Source organism: Sycon ciliatum, chromosome 12 (assembly GCF_964019385.1).
Source record: "Sycon ciliatum chromosome 12, ocSycCili1.1, whole genome shotgun sequence".
Classification (NCBI taxonomy): Eukaryota; Metazoa; Porifera; class Calcarea; order Leucosolenida; family Sycettidae; genus Sycon; species Sycon ciliatum.
Genome location: NC_088654.1, coordinates 23,668,988 through 23,686,809, shown reverse-complemented (window position 1 = coordinate 23,686,809; position 17,822 = coordinate 23,668,988). Strand labels below are relative to the sequence as shown.

At 45.3% G+C, this 17,822-nt stretch overlaps 2 long non-coding RNA genes across 2 annotated transcripts; one reads left to right on the top strand and one right to left on the bottom strand.

Annotated features, from left to right (window-relative positions):
* Positions 1–1,357: 1,357 nt before the first annotated feature.
* On the top strand, positions 1,358–4,420 carry LOC135828430 (uncharacterized). Its single transcript, XR_010555663.1, has 2 exons — positions 1,358–1,854; positions 3,872–4,420. It is a non-coding gene; the product is annotated as an uncharacterized LOC135828430 (long non-coding RNA).
* A 1,380-nt stretch (positions 4,421–5,800) lies between these two features.
* LOC135828508 (uncharacterized) lies at positions 5,801–8,637 on the bottom strand. Its single transcript, XR_010555690.1, has 2 exons — positions 8,138–8,637; positions 5,801–6,272 (listed from the first exon to the last, which is right to left on the bottom strand). It is a non-coding gene; the product is annotated as an uncharacterized LOC135828508 (long non-coding RNA).
* Between the last annotated feature and the right edge of the window lie 9,185 nt (positions 8,638–17,822).

Sequence of the window (17,822 nt, the reverse complement as noted above, 5' to 3'; positions counted from 1 at the left end):
TTCGCTTTCTTGTTATTGGGCAACTTGCCCGTTAGAATCTGCGAAGTAAAATAAACAACAACAACAACAACAACAACCAAGTCCAGACACGAAACAGAGCCATTAGGCGAGGAATGAGTGGGGAAGTCAACCATCTGGTGGAGCCCGAGAGCAGCAAATACTGTGCTAAGGAGACCACCAGCCTTCGAGGTAGAATCGGTGGGACACCAGCTTGAGTTGTGGGCGTTGAAATCGCCAGTCACTAGCAGATCATAAGAATCTAAACAGACTGACTGTAATGCCTCAACAAACATGTCACAAAAGTACGACAATTGCATTGTGCTCTGTGAGGGTGGTCGATACATGCAGCATAGTAAGATGGGATTCTGAGATTGAGTAGAGGGGGAGCCAAGTTCAAGCCACACAGACTCGCAGCCAGGGCGTTGAAGGTCGGCACGAGGGGAGACGTACGGAAAGGAGTCCGAACGGACAAGTACGGCAACACCCCCATACCCACGGCTACAATGTGCTGACCGATTGTCTTCCGGAGGTCGATCTCTGCGGATGCAGATATAGCCTGACAGTGAGAGCGGGTTCGAGGGACAGAGCCACGTCTCTGTTAGGCAGATTATGTCAGGCTTAGCACATTCGGCAATAACGCAGAGCTCAGACAACTTGTTGACAACAGAGCGACAATTCAGAGATACTAGGGTTAAATCACGCTGGGATTTAGGGAAAAAAGGGAACGCTGATGGATTTAGCGCTGGACATGCAATGTGTGCGGGTCGGCCAGAGGAGGGCTGAGCGGGGTAGAGCGGGCGGGCTAGTTTCGATCGTGGGGTGAATACAGGGGCTTTGGGATTTAGTCGTTGTTGCTGCATCGTTGTGTATGTTGGTTTGTTAGCATGACAGTTCAGGATTGATCATCACTGCCTCGCCGCGAAGTAGAAGACGACCTGTTACCTTGGGCATCAGCAAAGCGCCACTTTCGCACTGTGTGCTGGATGGTGGCCGGCCAGAATTTGGAGTCGAGAACTTTGTCCTCGTCCGATGCTGCCACGGTTACGCGAGCATGGCTAGTACCCAGGTACGTGTTTTCTGAAATCGAACAGTTCAGTACGTCAACTTGGCGGGCCTTGCACCACGCTGTTATTGACTCTGCCCTGCAACCCGGACTGACATTTCCAACGTACAGAACAAGCTTCTTTGTACGTTCAGGCCCTGTTAGCACATGCGGGTCGGCTGCTCTGGGCTGTGGTTTCACGTAGCGTGACGTAACCCTACGGCGTGTGACTTCCGACCACTCTGCACCTGCAGCACTCGACTTTGGGTTGGATTGCTCAGGTGGGTGTGGTCTGGTGCGAGGTATATTATGCTCGGCAGGCCGCGAAAGAGAGCCCGTTACCTGGACCCCTACTCGCGCGGGTAGAGCGAAACTGAGCACCCTGGGATGCGAGCAGCTTTTTAGTACTCCCGGGTCCAAAATCTCACCACCAGGCCGGGATGATCAAAACGTCTGCCGGGTCTGCAGCCTACAAACGTGGATCTGCCGACACTGTGCTGTCGACGACATGTCCGGCAAGGCACCTCCTTGCGTGAAAGCAAGGAACGCTTTTTTTTTAGAAAGGAAGCTTCTTCTCCAAAATTTAAAAATTTTGAAAATTATTCCTTCTGAAAATATCATCGCGTTCTTGACCTCGAAGCTGACTGCTGAATGCGATTAGGAAAGAAGATTCCTGAAGATACACCAGACTGATTCTGGCAAGCCGTCTGTCGTCTAGATATGCAGTTGTTCGTCATGCATGGTCAGCAATCTTCCTCGTTCGTCCTTTCGTTTTCCTGACCACGATGATGACAAGCAGCTCTCATGCTCAGGTTAGTGCTGTACTTGTATGTCTGGGCACACAACACATCTGAGATTCACCCACTGACGTTATCGAACTGAAGAATGCAGCAAGGGTTCCTCGGATTCTCTTGATTTCGGAACAAATTTCCTTCACTTTCACCCTCTCAGTCTCTTCCCCATGCCCTCCATGCATGCACAATGCAGCTTGCATTTCAATTGCTGTTTTTTATACTTTGGCAGTGCCTCTGCTACACTTTCATATAGAGTGAGGTCCTGTAAATAGGATCGAACATTGTTGGTGGTGGTGTGTGGGGGAGGGGGGGGGGGGGGGGGGGTACGTTTGCAGCCAGGATGTAGGAATGACACTTCTGCACAGCAGGTGGCAATAGTCAAAACTGGTCACTCTACAAATCCCATACCTGCCAACCTTTGCAAACCTGAGATCCAATGACATACCTAGGCATGAAAATGTATATAAAAGAAGCTCGCGGTGAGGCATGGAACTAGTGCACTTTTGGGTGCCTATTACCGCCCTCGATATCGGGACGGTCCCGGCCAAATCGGGATGGTTGTCAGGTATGAAATCCCAACCGAGAAAACCATTTAATTAAAAGATAAACTCGGCCAGGACTTTCTGTTTGCCGGGGGGGGGGGGGAGGGTCATCGTCCGCAATATTGGTAGAGTTACGATTACATTGTATATGTAGATACATGTGCATTAGGGATTCATAGCACCTGGGGAGACGACATGAGACCTAAGTACCCAAAACGTTGTGAGTTGTGACCCCGGATGGGGTAGTTCTACGTGATCTGTGTTTCTATAGACCTTATTCGATAACGTGATTTTTGGACTCGCCTCCAGGGATTTGTTGTAAGCTGGGGCACGTGTACGTGAAACGAGTGGCAAGAAAGGCCCAGTTCGTACAAGGGAGTAGTAAAATACCGGTATTTTTCTACTCCTATGTTCCCACGCCGAGTCCACTGTGCACTGAGTGCAGGTCTCTTGCCGCTCCCTGGTTCCCGGGACCCTGGTTCACGTGATTGTGACGTTTATTGAATAAGGTCTACATGTATATGCGGGCATGCATAAATCAACCCTTCCACAAGGACGGCTCAAACAGGCAGCCAAGGAGTGAAAATTTCGCTCCTGGGGCTAGGAGTGAAACGAAGGCCTCAATTTGCCAGATGAACCTTCTCCATCGAAACGAACGAAGGTGTCGAATAATTCTTTTACCAGTTCACAGTTGCCGTTCACGCGCACTCCCCGGGGTGGGGGGGGGGGCTACTATGCACTTGTAGTGATACTTACCATAAGCCAAGTGGAACACGACTAGTTGACTGCACAGACTACAGTACAGTATACATGCACATGTATACAGTGAAGATCAGTGCGTGCATGCCTGCCATAATCGTATGTTGACCTTCGTTCGAATTGAAAAGAGAGGGTCGTTTCGAAAAAGAAAAAAAGCTCGATGGAAGTATGATGCTGCTGACAATTCAAGACTCACTGAAGTCGCCTTTCTGGAATGGATCATGCACTCTAGGTTCATCCAATTGGATATGGACTCAAATCATTGTTACACCATTATTGTTTGGTTAGTTATTGTACATCCCATAGCATGTACAATCAACCTTGTGAATAATCTACCTCGGGTTTACAAAACAACTCGCAAATAACGACACAATCTTCAGATCTAGTGAACATTTGATTGCATACTTCCAACCTCACGAGTAACAACAATGCGAATAGCGACACTTTTCTCATTCACAATCGAGGGTCAGTATTCCCCAGGTTGACTGCAATTGCCAATCAAACAGGAGGGGCGAAAGTCGACCACGGCTGAAAAGGCATAAAGAAAAATTAATGTATATCATGAGCTAGATGGCTGAAGGAGGAAGTAGGTTTTCTGAGAAAGCAAGAAACAGAGGTGAATGAAGCACCAGGTCTGTCCATGCAGTGGATAGAATTATTGCATTGAAAGACAGGCTCTTTACATCAGCTTGCTACTATTATACCTACATTTGCTTTCTGCCTTTTTCATGCAGGATTCTGAAAGCTGGAGCAGCTCTGCTTACCTCGACCACTGAACTTACAACTAACTTCCAACCAAGTACAAGGAATCAAGCACGCTTGCCATCATGTCATCATTGCAAAGTACATCGACAACATAGATTTGGTGCCGACTATGTATGATGTAGAGTGTGCTCTATGTATCTATACTACTGATTGGCCTACATTGTACTTATGTGGGCTGAGAGTAATCGATTGTGCTATATGGCAGTTTACTTGTATGTCATAGATGTTAACATTGCACACAGCTTCTGAAATGCTTTCTGTTGCACTGGCCTACTGCGGCCCACTGCAAATAGATTGTAGTGGCATGGGCCATGCCATAATTATAGTAGTATACCGGTACTACACCAACAATTTCACTGGTGCACTGTACTTACTGGTACGAGTAGATCTACATCATGCACAGCCTTGTCACTGCTTTTCTCATTTTTTATTAATTTACTGTACTGTACACATTTTGGCACAGCTCTTCCACAAAGAGTTACTAGTATTTTCTTCTGCATACCTACTGTATACAGTGACCTGACTGGTAACATCTATGGCTGTGAAATCACAAATTTCTAAGTTTGGAACACCACTCTTCTGTGATTTGGATGTCAAATTATGAAATTCAGTGTGTGAGGTAAACCCATGCATGGCATACACTGCTATAGTATGACTCGGGGTAAAGTGTTCCAACGCATACTCATTATAGTGAATAGTTGTGTGACCAACGTTGTTGCTGCTGGATAAATAGTACATATTCTGAGATAACTGAAGCTACACAGCCATCTAATGTTCAGACATGCATCGAAGGGGCCGTAACGAGATCTGCAAGGCATGATTCTATACCTGTATTTGATGCTCTCTAGCCTAGGACATTCACCTGCCTCATTTTCTCTGTGCTGCATTGATGAGTCCATTAGTAACTAAAGGACGAAACAGCATGCTGTCTGCAGATTGGTAATTGTGTAAAGACAGACGTGTATGTAGTGGTAAAGCTCAGATACATGTGCAACATAACAATCCCGGTGTTTGACAACAGCACAAACCTACACCGCAATTCTTAATTTTGGGCTGTGGTGTTCTTAGTATTCCAGGTTGGATGTTCTGTAGGCTTCCACGTTCTTGGGCGCACGACTTTACTGTGCCGAAGAATATTTTCAGCCAATGAACCCAGAGCTTGGTGGCAGATGAGTGCCATGGAACAGCCTTTTGCATGTGGCTTTCACTACATGCACATGTATAACGTTCAATTGATGCGGAAAAATCAGACGAGGACTTTTGCAGTTATGAGCAAGGTCCCCACGAATGGTCATGTCACTTCACAGAATACATGAACTGATAGAGTAGACCTCGGTCCCCTCAGAGAACGCTTGGGGAAGTCGGGTTCAACCATAGATTTATACTTAACAGAGAACGCTTGGGGAAGTAGGTTTCAACCATAGATTTATTCTTTACAACAAGGATCGATGTGTTCCTTCGGATGCCCTTTATCGACTTTCACACACTTCTCCTCTCTCCTTTCGTCATAAGCACCATCTCTGTACACTGGTTCATAAAATATTTCTTCATAAAACCCCTTCACACATAATGAAGTACAATTGGTTTTCGACAAGCTCAACCCGTAACGCGCTTATCCTGCCTCTTGTTAAGTCAGCCCGGTATCTAAAGCCCCCCTTGTTTTCCGGTTATTCTCATTGGTTAACTGGGGACATGTCCAAAACCATACTAAGTACTTGAGCTGCTCATGAGCCCCACAATTATCAGGCCCGCCGGTCTGGTTGGTCAGGTTATCACCAGACCAACTTGTTGGCCACCAACAAACGTTTCCTACCGTGGAGGACGTGTGTACCCGCCATGAAACTACCGGACCAATCAAAAACTGCTTCCGGCGGTACTGATTATAGTACAGGTTTAAGTTAAAAAGCGGCTCCATTTTGTCATACATTAAACCAACTCTGTCATTGCTATGCTACTCAAAAAGAGTAGTGATGTTTATTCACAAATGAATCACAATGCTATCAGAGAAATTCGATATTCTCCAATTTTAGGGGCACTGCAATACTATCCAAAATTAATGCTGCATGGTCATTGTTATGAAGCAGTCACCTCAGTACAGCAATTAAACAGGCTGATTATGTGAACGAGATTCACGGCAAATCTTCTTCCATCAGTGCTGTTCAGTCTTGAGTGGTCCACTGAGACAGGAAAACAACCTGTTCGGTCCTTCCATACGAGAAACAGAAATTGAACATGTTCCAGGGTGGAGGTGGCGAGTATCGGCAATGTAATGCACCTTTAGGCCAACATGACCATCATTCCGACATGGATTCTCAAACACCTTCGCTCGTGAGAGTGCCTCAGAGTGGTATTCATCAACAGATGGCAATCCTGTAAAACACATGAAAAGACATAGCAGCAACAGAAAGAAACCTAATGTTATAGAAACGAATTCGAAAAACAAAGTCTACTATTATTCTAATACAGTGAACCAAGGTACAACCACACTCCAGGAGGCAAGCAAAAGAGCATATAATCCGAAGGTTGCGATGCCTGTATGTATTGTATTTATGTATTTACGGATTCTCCACAGGCTAAATCGAGGGAGTCTTTGTCATGCCACACTGGATACAACATGCTACCAGAATCACTTTCCCCAGAATTGATGATCTTTTCTTAGGGTGTTATATAAGACACATCTGTAGCCACTTCATCTTGCTCACGAAATCATACACCACCACACAAACGGGTCCTTCGGCTATTATACTTTGGGTGGTACATGGTGATGTATGATATTGATAATCTATTGATACCATATTCAAGTCTGACTCTCACCGTGAGATCCTGGCAACAATATTACCTGGTACACGACATATTCAGACACTGACATAAGCATCTTTTTGGAACAACAGGTGTGCCTATCTGCTAGTGTAATGTGACACACATGCAGAACACATGCAGAATCAGTCATAGCTAATTTTACCCCCTCACTGTTGTATGCGCAGACTCCACTTCGCGGTGTCAAGTACTCTTCTTTCGGTGGGCTACTCCACTAAGGCGCTTGTCTAAAAGGACTCACATTCATCCTGCAAACCAACACGACTTGCATAGTTTTCACTGTCGGCCAAAGTGCGTGCATTGCACACATTGAGATTCACTCCCTCCGTACAGGCCAGTACAGAGCTGCCCACCAATTGAGTCTGTTTTGCGTACTCAGACTTCTGATTTTCCGTATCTTGCAGTGTTTTGCGTACTGCCGTGTACATTGCATGCATACTTGCACTGTAATGTTTTTTGACACGCACATGCATGTCGGTGGCTGCATTTGGTAGTGTAAAACATGTGTGACTTGCACTCACGACATTATTATTTTTGTGCTACATGTACATGTTGTTGTGGTACGGCATGCACTCGCTTTGGTACAAGACTATTCATCACTCAGCTTACACTTGCAATGCTTCTACACAGCTGATTGATCCTCTCCGATTTTCTATACCATTTGCTCAATTTCTGTAGTGCGCACAAGGAGTGATTTTCCGTACAAATACAGAAAATATGGAGGGCTGGTACTTGGTAGCACTGCTAGTATGGTAGTACCAGGCTAAGCTGGCTGGAAGATCAAATACTTCTTTGGTTCTTTCAGTCATTTTCACGACATATGTTTTCTTTATCATGATCCCCGGGGTGTGACATTCTTATGAATGCAGAAACTCAGTCTTTCTAACCGAGTCTCACGTGCAATGTGAATTTGTTCTTCTTTTCTTCACAATGCCATGTATCGATTCATCGCTTCTTCCCACCCGAGATCCTATGCAACAGCGTTTTAAAGATTGGCTTTATCAAATAGTTAATTCAGAGAGAGAGGATCAGTTGTGGATGCTGTGACAGCATAGAGTGTAGATTGGTGTAAACATCATTGCCCAGCAGAACCGTATTCACAGGGATCTGCGTTTAGCATATGGAAGCTATTTTTTTAGAATTTGTACACGTCCAATAAGCCTGAAGAGAAGAACACCTAACTTAGACTGTCCTAACGTTATCGAACGCACTGCCAAAGTAAAAACAACATTTGAAATGCAAACTCGATTGTGCATGCATGGAGGGCATGGGGAAGAGACTGAGAGGGTGAAAGTGAAGGAAATTTGTTCCGAAATCAAGAGAATCCGAGGAACCCTTGCTGCATTCTTCAGTTCGATAACGTCAGTGGGTGAATCTCAGATGTGTTGTGTGCCCAGACATACAAGTACAGCACTAACCTGAGCATGAGAGCTGCTTGTCATCATCGTGGTCAGGAAAACGAAAGGACGAACGAGGAAGATTGCTGACCATGCATGACGAACAACTGCATATCTAGACGACAGACGGCTTGCCAGAATCAGTCTGGTGTATCTTCAGGAATCTTCTTTCCTAATCGCATTCAGCAGTCAGCTTCGAGGTCAAGAACGCGATGATATTTTCAGAAGGAATAATTTTCAAAATTTTTAAATTTGGAGAAGAAGCTTCCTTTCTAAAAAAAAAGCGTTCCTTGCTTTCACGCAAGGAGGTGCCTTGCCGGACATGTCGTCGACAGCACAGTGTCGGCAGATCCACGTTTGTAGGCTGCAGACCCGGCAGACGTTTTGATCATCCCGGCCTGGTGGTGAGATTTTGGACCCGGGAGTACTAAAAAGCTGCTCGCATCCCAGGGTGCTCAGTTTCGCTCTACCCGCGCGAGTAGGGGTCCAGGTAACGGGCTCTCTTTCGCGGCCTGCGGAGCATAATATACCTCCTGGTGCCATGCATTGACAAAACAGGCTGCGACAAATGGCTGGAGGTGGTGTGAGCGGGTGTCATATGGTGAGTACTAGAACCCGTACTACTCTGTGTGTACTGCATAGGACCAGAGGAAATATGGGTGCGTGCACGTGGGGGATTCAAGTCTCCTACGGCGGTGCTGTACAACTTCCCGCCGGACATTGCCAAATTTTGCTGTGCTTCCTGTACGAGAGGGTGTACACAGATTTCAAACGACCCACGTGCCCTTTGCTAGGTTACGACCAATCAGCAGCCTCGGAGAGCGGGCTTTGATATTCCATCAAAGCCCGCTGTCATTGACAACCTGTACGAGAAAACCATCAAAGCCCGCTGCCATTGGCAACTGTACGACAAAACCATCAAAGCCCTGATCATGCCCAATCTCAGTCTTTTCAAGGTGATCTGGCTATAAGAACAAGAAACCGATAGGGGTGGTGGTCGGGGATGCGGTGGCTCTCAACTTGTGGAGTTGGAAATCTAGCTCCAGCACCGCAGAACTCTCAGCAGTATGCAGCGTGAGCAAGGCGTGTATGGTGGAAGTGAAAATACTTCCGTGACTCTTCAGCCACGTCTGGCTCTTGACACGGATTCCTGAGAAATTTCTCACGAAACAGGTTTTACATTACTTTCCCTTTGCTGTAATCTCTGTGTGAAACTTACGAACGGGACGAAAACTTGTGGAGTTGGAAATCTAGCTCCAGCACCGCAGAACTCTCAGCAGTATGCAGCGTGAGCAAGGCGTGTATGGTGGAAGTGAAAATACTTCCGTGACTCTTCAGCCACGTCTGGCTCTTGACACGGATTCCTGAGAAATTTCTCACGAAACAGGTTTTACATTACTTTCCCTTTGCTGTAATCTCTGTGTGAAACTTACGAACGGGACGAAAACTTGTGGAGTTGGAAATCTAGCTCCAGCACCGCAGAACTCTCAGCAGTATGCAGCGTGAGCAAGGCGTGTATGGTGGAAGTGAAAATACTTCCGTGACTCTTCAGCCACGTCTGGCTCTTGACACGGATTCCTGAGAAATTTCTCACGAAACAGGTTTTACATTACTTTCCCTTTGCTGTAATCTCTGTGTGAAACTTACGAACGGGACGAAAACGACATGCACTTTAGACTTCAGGCTGCTCTGAAATCCCAAAGGAAAGGCCGACATTGTCCACACTCGAGATCACCCAAAGAATGAAGCGAGTTTGATTCAAAATCAAAAAAAATGTTGGGGATCGTCTGAAGCATATTCAAGCGAGGTACAGTCGGGCTTGATGACTGATCAAAGCCCTCGGGCCCAGCCCTTGGGCCTACGGCCCTCCGGCTGGACCCTTGGGCTTTGATCAGCCATCAAGCCCTCTGTACCTCGCTTGATTATCTACTTCCGGTTGTTGGAGCCCCTGAACTTCCCGCCTGAGTTGTTGCACTTCTAATTCCAGACTCAGGATTTTGTCGGCTCTATCCTGTCTCAAGGAGACAATTTCCTGTGACATGCAGCTAATTGAGTCAGTAAGGCTTACAATTGCAAGTTGGAGCTCCGATGTGGGTAGCGAACTCTGCGCAAACACGCCCACTCCACGCTTCCTCAGCTCGCTCACCAGATCCGGCCGGGAGAGGCTCGAGGCTTTATCCACAGACATTTGCTCGCCGATCTTGATGAGCTCCTCATAGCCAACCAAAGCCAGGTCCATGCCTTCGTTTGTCGCCATTGGTACTGTTGGTCTCTTCTATTAGTTCTAACCTGCGTATAAAAAAGGTATCACCGCCACTGCACTACCCATATGATTCCCCGGCAGAAGAACCTCAATACAGTTAAGTGTACATCATACGCAAGACTAGTTCCATTTTCCGCAAGAAAAGGCTTGCACATCAATGCGTATAATACGGTATTGAATTTGATATGATACACGTACATGTACATAGGGGCTCCCGTAAGAAGACCATAGGTCTGTGGGAAACACCCTAGTAAAATTATAGCAATAAAAACTGCTTTATGGCAGTTTTCTAAAAAAAGTTATTGTGTTCTAGTCCATGGACCCCGTCTAAAAAGTAAGAAATTAACGAAATGTGATAGCCGAAAATTAAAATTTCACACAAAACCTCACAATAATCACAACACTTGAAATGCTGCTTTCAACACTAAGCTTGTACTGCACCAACAATTGGCAACATGCATGCATAGGAAAGAGGATCACGAGGGGAAAAGGTCTTCTACATGTAAATGTAGCTTTTCATTCTGTGTGTGATTATTGTGAGGTTTTGTGTGAAATTTTAATTTTCGGCTATCACATTTCGTTAATTTCTTACTTTTTAGACGGGGTCCATGGACTAGAACACAATAACTTTTTTTAGAAAACTGCCATTAAGCAGTTTTTATTGCTATAATTTCTTTGGTTTTTTCTGTCACCAATCAATGGAATGCCCTATATCAATATGTACTAGTAAATGATGGCCTTCACATCATATCAATACCGTATTATCAAGAGTACATACTTATGTACTCTTGGTATTATACGCATTGATGTGCAAGCCTTTTCTTGCAGAAAATGGCACTAGCATAATGCAATTGCATGTTGGAGTAGTGATCTGGTGGTGGTGATACTTTTTTATACAGAGGTCATTCTGTGCATGTTGCAGCTTGCTGTTGCAGAATTTCATGACTCTGTCATAAAATTGTCTTGCCTTTCAGATATTTCAGATTTCCCCACCCTCGATCAGATTTATTTGAGAAATGTAGGCAGGTGCGTGTCGCAGATGTTTTTGTTGATTCTGTGTTTATAATGGTTTATAATCATGGGTTATCGTGATAAGGTCATCCTGCATCATATTGCACTGAATTGGTAATCCTGTTGATGTCGATACAACTTTTTGAAGTAGTTCAATGACTTCAAACTGTTAGTCCACGATTTTCTAAAACAGCACAGCAAAGGAGGAACAATAAACATGTCTTAAAATATAAACAAATACATTGCTGAGTCCGACACCTCGTTCCAACAACTACACTGATCCTGAGGATAAAAGAGGCAAGGCTATGGTTGGAGGTACTGAGAGATAAACAAGGCACTCCACAATAATAAAATCTTACACATCTTTTGGTGAGTATGAATGATATCCAGTCAAACCTCTTTAGGACGAACACCAGGGGACCGATGGTATTTATTCTGTGAGTTTGTCTGAACCTATTTTATAACCAGTGAATACAATTATTTCTCCAATAGAAATACGAATAGACTTCTTCTACAGCGAAAGATTCTAAGCCACACCGACTCATTGACTCGTCTCGTATGAAACAAATGAGTCACTGAACCTTTCTTTAGCAACATGACGACAACTGAAACAGCAACAGAGAAAGTATGATACATGTACTCCACATTCTTGCAGGTACTACAAACAGATTGCAGATCGTAATTCTTGCTTTGGCGGCACGAAACTGTATTTGGGGCAGTGCAATCTCGGCGGTACTCACAAATCAAAAAGCCCAGACTCTGGAGATTTTCCCTGATATGCGAATTTATTTTGCAAACTCGGTCAATGGGTCCTTGAACCTTTCCCTCCAGATTGGGAACTGCCAACGATAATAGTGAGGTTTAGTCCCACGTAATCCGTGGGTACTTTACGTGGGTGTACCACGTGATACTCAGTGACCCACGTACAGACGTTTTCTGATTCACGACATACCGTGTATGGAGGCTCACCCACGTTCCGCCAGAACGTGGGTGAAAATCAGAATGGAGCGCATTGTGCGAGCTGTGAGGGTGCTCAGCTGAAGAAGTTTCCGAAGCACGAAATCAAAATATTGGATGAGCTTCTTAGGCCGGGGTAGCTTCGTCTTTGACCAGGTTTTGGCCTTTAGCTTCATGCTTTGTTTGTTCCGTGTGACTAAACACAACATTGCAACGTGGGTGCCCTTCATCCACTTTACGTGGATCACCCACGTACGCGTTTCCGTTACGTGGGAACTAAACCTCCCTAGTATGCCACTGACCACTGCCTTTCTTGCAACGTACTAATGCACAATGAATATGAGTAGTTCGACAACACATCTAACATAAGCCTTACCGTCAAGAAGGTGAACTCGCGTTCTTCGCACACTGTAGACAAGGGCAAAGATATAAAAATGGATCTAAATCCGAATAAGATCAGCACACGTTTCCGTAAAATTTAATGAAAGGGTGAGCACAAGCAAATGAATCGATCGAAGGAAACCGGTCAACTCAGAGATCACCTGTCATCGAGTATTCCGTAAAAGGAGGCCTCGGCAGCGGAAAAGCTAAGTTTAGAAAAGAGATCCTGTCAGCTTTTCCATTATTTATTGCATTCCGCCCAAAATCAGCACACTTTTCGTGAATGAAAGAGTCAACACAAGCAAATGAATCAGAGGGAACTGGTCATCTCACCTGTCATTGAGTAATATTCCGCGAAAGGAGGTCGCAGCAGCGCCGAAACGAAATAAGCCAGGCCAGGAGACGAAATATCCGAAACAGGTCATGCAAGAAGCAGTTCCAAAGAAGGAAGTTCCTCGTGCATGCACATCCGAAAAGGCAACAACAAAAAGTCTCACACGCGAGGTATATTATGGCACCGCAGGCCGCGCACCTGAGGGCCTTTCTGGAAGCCTTACTCGATCGGATAGAGCGAAACTGAGCACCCTGGGATGCGAGCAGTTTTTAGTACTCCCGGGTCCAAAATCTCACCACCAGGCCGGGCTGATCAAAACGTCTGCCGGGTCTGCAGCCTACAAACGTTACGTGGATCTGCCGACACTGTGCTGTCGACGACATGTCCGGCAAGGGGTCCTTGCGTGAAAGCAAGGAACGCTTTTTTTTAGAAAGGAAGCTTCTTCTCCAAAATTTAAAAAAATTTGAAAATTATTCCTTCTGAAAATATCATCGCGTTCTTGACCTCGAAGCTGACTGCTGAATGCGATTAGGAAAGAAGATTCCTGAAGATGCACCAGACTGATTCTTGCAAGCCGTCTGTCGTCTGGATATGCACTGTTGTTCATCATGGTCAGCAATCTTCTACGTTCGTCCTTTCGTTTTCCTGACCACGATGATGACAAGCAGCTCTCATGCTCAGGTTAGTGCTACTTGTATGTCTGGGCACACAACACATCTGAGATGCACCCACTGACGTTATCGTACTGAAGAATGCAGCAAGGGTTCCTCGGATTCTCTTGATTTCGGAACAAATTTCCTTCGCTTTCACCCTCTCCGTCTCTTCCCCATGCCCTCCATGCATGCACCCATGGAGCTTGCATTTCGAATGTTGTTTTTATACTTTGGCAGTGCCTCTGCTACACTTTCATATAGAGTGAGGTCCTGTAAATAGGATCCAACATTGTTGGTGGTGTGTGTGTGGGGGGGGGGGGGGGGTATGTTTGCAGCCAAGATGTAGGAATGACACTTCTGCGCAGCAGGTGCCAATAGGCAGAACTGGTCACACTACAAATCCCATACCTGCCAGCCTTTGCAAACCTGAGATCGAATGACATACCTAGGCATGAAAATGTATACAAATGTAGCTCGCGGTGAGGCATGGAACTAATGCACTTTTGGGTGCCTATTACCGCCCTCGATGTCGGGACGGTCCCGGCCAAATCGGGATGGTTGTCAGGTATGAAATCCCAACCGAGAAAACCGAGAAATTAAAAGATAAACTCGGCTGGAACGCCACTTTTCTGGGAATAGAAAATTTGTAGTGCCACTTTCCACTAGTCCTTTTTGCAAAAGTGATTCAGTGCCTCCCCAATGCTGTATGAGGGCCAGGACATAGCAACTTTCTGTATGCCGGGGGGGGGGGGGGGGGTCATCGTCCGCAACATTGGTAGAGTTACGGTTACATTGTATATGTAGATACATGTGCATCAGGGATTCATAGCACCTGGGGAGACGACATGAGACCAAAGTACCCAAAACGTGTCAGTTTTGACCCCATATTGGGTAGTTCTACGTGATCTGTGTTCTGTGCAGCTCTTAATCACAGGCTTGCTCTGTTAAACCCAAACGTCTAGATCAACAATTCTATAGACCTTATTCGATAACATGATTTTTGGACTCGCCTCCAGGGATTTGTCGTAAGCTGGGGCACGCTTTACGTGAAACCAGTGGCAAGAAAGGCCCAGTTCGTACAAGGGAGTAGTAAAATACCGGTATTTTTCTACTCCTATGTTCCCACGCCGAGTCCTCTGTGCACTGAGTGCAGGTCTCTTGCCGCTCCCTGGTTCCTGGGACCCCGGTTCACGTGATTGTGACGTTTATTGAATAAGGTCTATATGCAGGCATGCATAAATCAACCCTTCCACAAGGACGGCTCAAACAGGCAGCCAAGGAGTGAAAATTTCGCTCCTGGGGCTAGGGGTGAAACGAAGGCCTCAATTTGCCAAATGAACCTTCTCCATCGAAACGAACGAAGGTGTCGAATGATTCTTTTACCAGTTCACAGTTCCTGTTCACGCGCACTCCCGGAGGGGGGCTACTATGCACTTGTAGTGACACTTACCGTAAGCCAAGTTGCACCTATGGAAGCCAAGTGGAACATGACTAGTTGACTGTACAGACTACAGTACAGTATACATGCACATGTATACAGTGAAGATCAGTGCGTGCATGCCTGCCGTAATCGTATGTTGACCTTCGTTCGAATTGAAAAGAGAGGGTCGTTTCGAAAAAGAAAAAAATAGCTCAATGGAAGTATGATGCTGCTGACAATTCAAGACTCACTGAAATCGCCTTTCTGGAATGGATCATGCACTCTAGGTTCATCCAATTGGATATGGACTCAAATCATTGTTACACCATTCTTGTTTGGTTAGTTATTCTACATCCCATAGCATATACAATCCACCTTGTGAATAATGTACCTCGGGTTTACAAAACAACTCGCAAATAACGACACAATCTTCAGATCTAGTGACCATTTGATTGCATACTTCCAACCTCACGAGTAACAACAATACACCAATAGCGACACTTTTCTCATTCACAATCGAGGGTCAGTATTCCCCAGGTTGACTGCAATTGCCAATCAAACAGGAGGGGCGAAAGTCGACCACGGCTGAAAAGGCGTAAAGAAAATGTATGTCATGAGCTACATGGCAGAAGGAGGAAGTAGGTTTTCTGAGAAAGCAAGAAACAGAGGTGAATGAAGCACCAGGTCTGTCCATGCAGTGGATAGAATTATTGTATTGAAAGACAGGCTCTTTACGTCAGCTTGCTACTATTATACCTACATTTGCTTTCTGCCTTTTTCATGCAGGATTCTGAAAGCTGGAGCAGCTCTGCGTACCTCGACCACTGAACTTACAACTAACTTCCACCCAAGTTCAAGGCAGTATTATGATGAATCAAGCACGCTTGCCATCATTTCGTCATTGCAAATTACATCGACAATATAGATTTGGTGCTAACTATGTATGATGTAGAGTGTGCTCTATGTATCTATACTACTGATTGGCCTACATTGTACTTATGTGGGCTGAGAGTAATCGATTGTGCTGTATGGCAGTTTACTTGCATGTCATAGATGTTCACATTGCACACAGCTACTGAATTGCTTTCTGTTGCACTGGCCTACTGCGGCCCACTGCAAATAGATTGTAGTGGCATGGGCCATGCCATAATTATAGTAGTATACCGGTACTACACCAACAGTTTCACTGGTGCACTGTACTTACTGGTACGAATAGATCTACATCATGCACAGCCTTGTCACTGCTTTTCGCTCTTTTTATTAATTTACTGTACTGTACACATTTTGGCACAGCTCTTCCACAAAGAGTTACTAGTATTTTCTTCTGCATACCTACTGTATACAGTGACGTGACTGGTAACATCTATGGCTGTGAAATCACAAATTTCTGGGTTGACAGCCTCGAACCTATACGATTTGTTTCTAAGAACGTGCTATAAGAAGTATTCTATTAAAGTATTCTACTGTAGCGCAGGACATGGAGTGCAATTACGTAAAGTTTGGAACACCACTCTTCTGTGATTTGGATGTCAAATTATGAAATTCAGTGTGTGAGGTAAACCCATGCATGGCATTCACTGCTATAGTATGACTCGGGGTAAAGTGTTCCAACGCATACTCATTATAGTGAATAGGTGTGTGTCGTTAATCGGTGCCCAACGTTGTTGCTGCTGGATAACATATTCCGAGATAACTGAAGCTACACAGCCATCTAATGTTCAAACATGCATCGAAGGGGCCGTAACGAGATCTGCAAGGCATGATTCTATACCTGTACTGTAAGACATGTATTATAACGAGGAAGTAAATCCAACGCTTTAAGTTAACGGATGACATTTCTTCGTTATAATAAGATCCGTTGAGGCCGTACTGCTTCATATGTGTTGTGTGTGGATAGGCCGGAATACTGCAAGGTCATTAAACATATCTTCTCGTTAACTTATGAATTTTGGACAATCGTTAAATTTGCGACTCGTTATAATAACATGTCTTACAGTATTCGATGTTCCCTAGCAGGACATTCATCTGCCTCATTTTCTCTGTGCTGCATTGATGAGCGAAACAGCATGTTGTCCTCAGATTGAGTAGTGTGCATGACAGACGTGTATGTAGTGGTAAAGCTCAAATACATGTGTGTACAACATAACAATCAATAACAATCCCCGTGTTTTACAACAGCACAAACCCAGCACCGCAATTAATTTTGGGCTGTGGTGTTCTTAGTATTCCAGGCTGGATGTTCTAGGCTTCCACGCTCTTGGGCGCACAACTTTACTGTGCCGAAGAATATTTTCAGCCAATGAACCCAGTGCTTGGTGGCAGATGAGTGTCATGGAACAGCTTTTGCATGTGGCTTTCACTACATGCACATGTACAACGTTCAATTGATTCGGACTTTTGCAGTTATGAGCAAGGTCCCCACGAATGGTCATGTCACTTCACAGAATACATGAACTGATAGAGTAGACCGAGGTCCCCTCAGAGAACGCTTGGGGAAGTCGGTTTCAACTGAGGACATGTCCAAAACCATGCTAAGTACTTGAGCTGCTCATGAACCCCACAATTATCAGGCCCACCGGAACCGGTCTGGTTGGTCGGGTTATCACCGGACCAACTTGTTGGCCACCAACAAATGTTTCCTGCTATGGAGGACGTGTGTACCCGCCATATCACACACAAAGTATAAA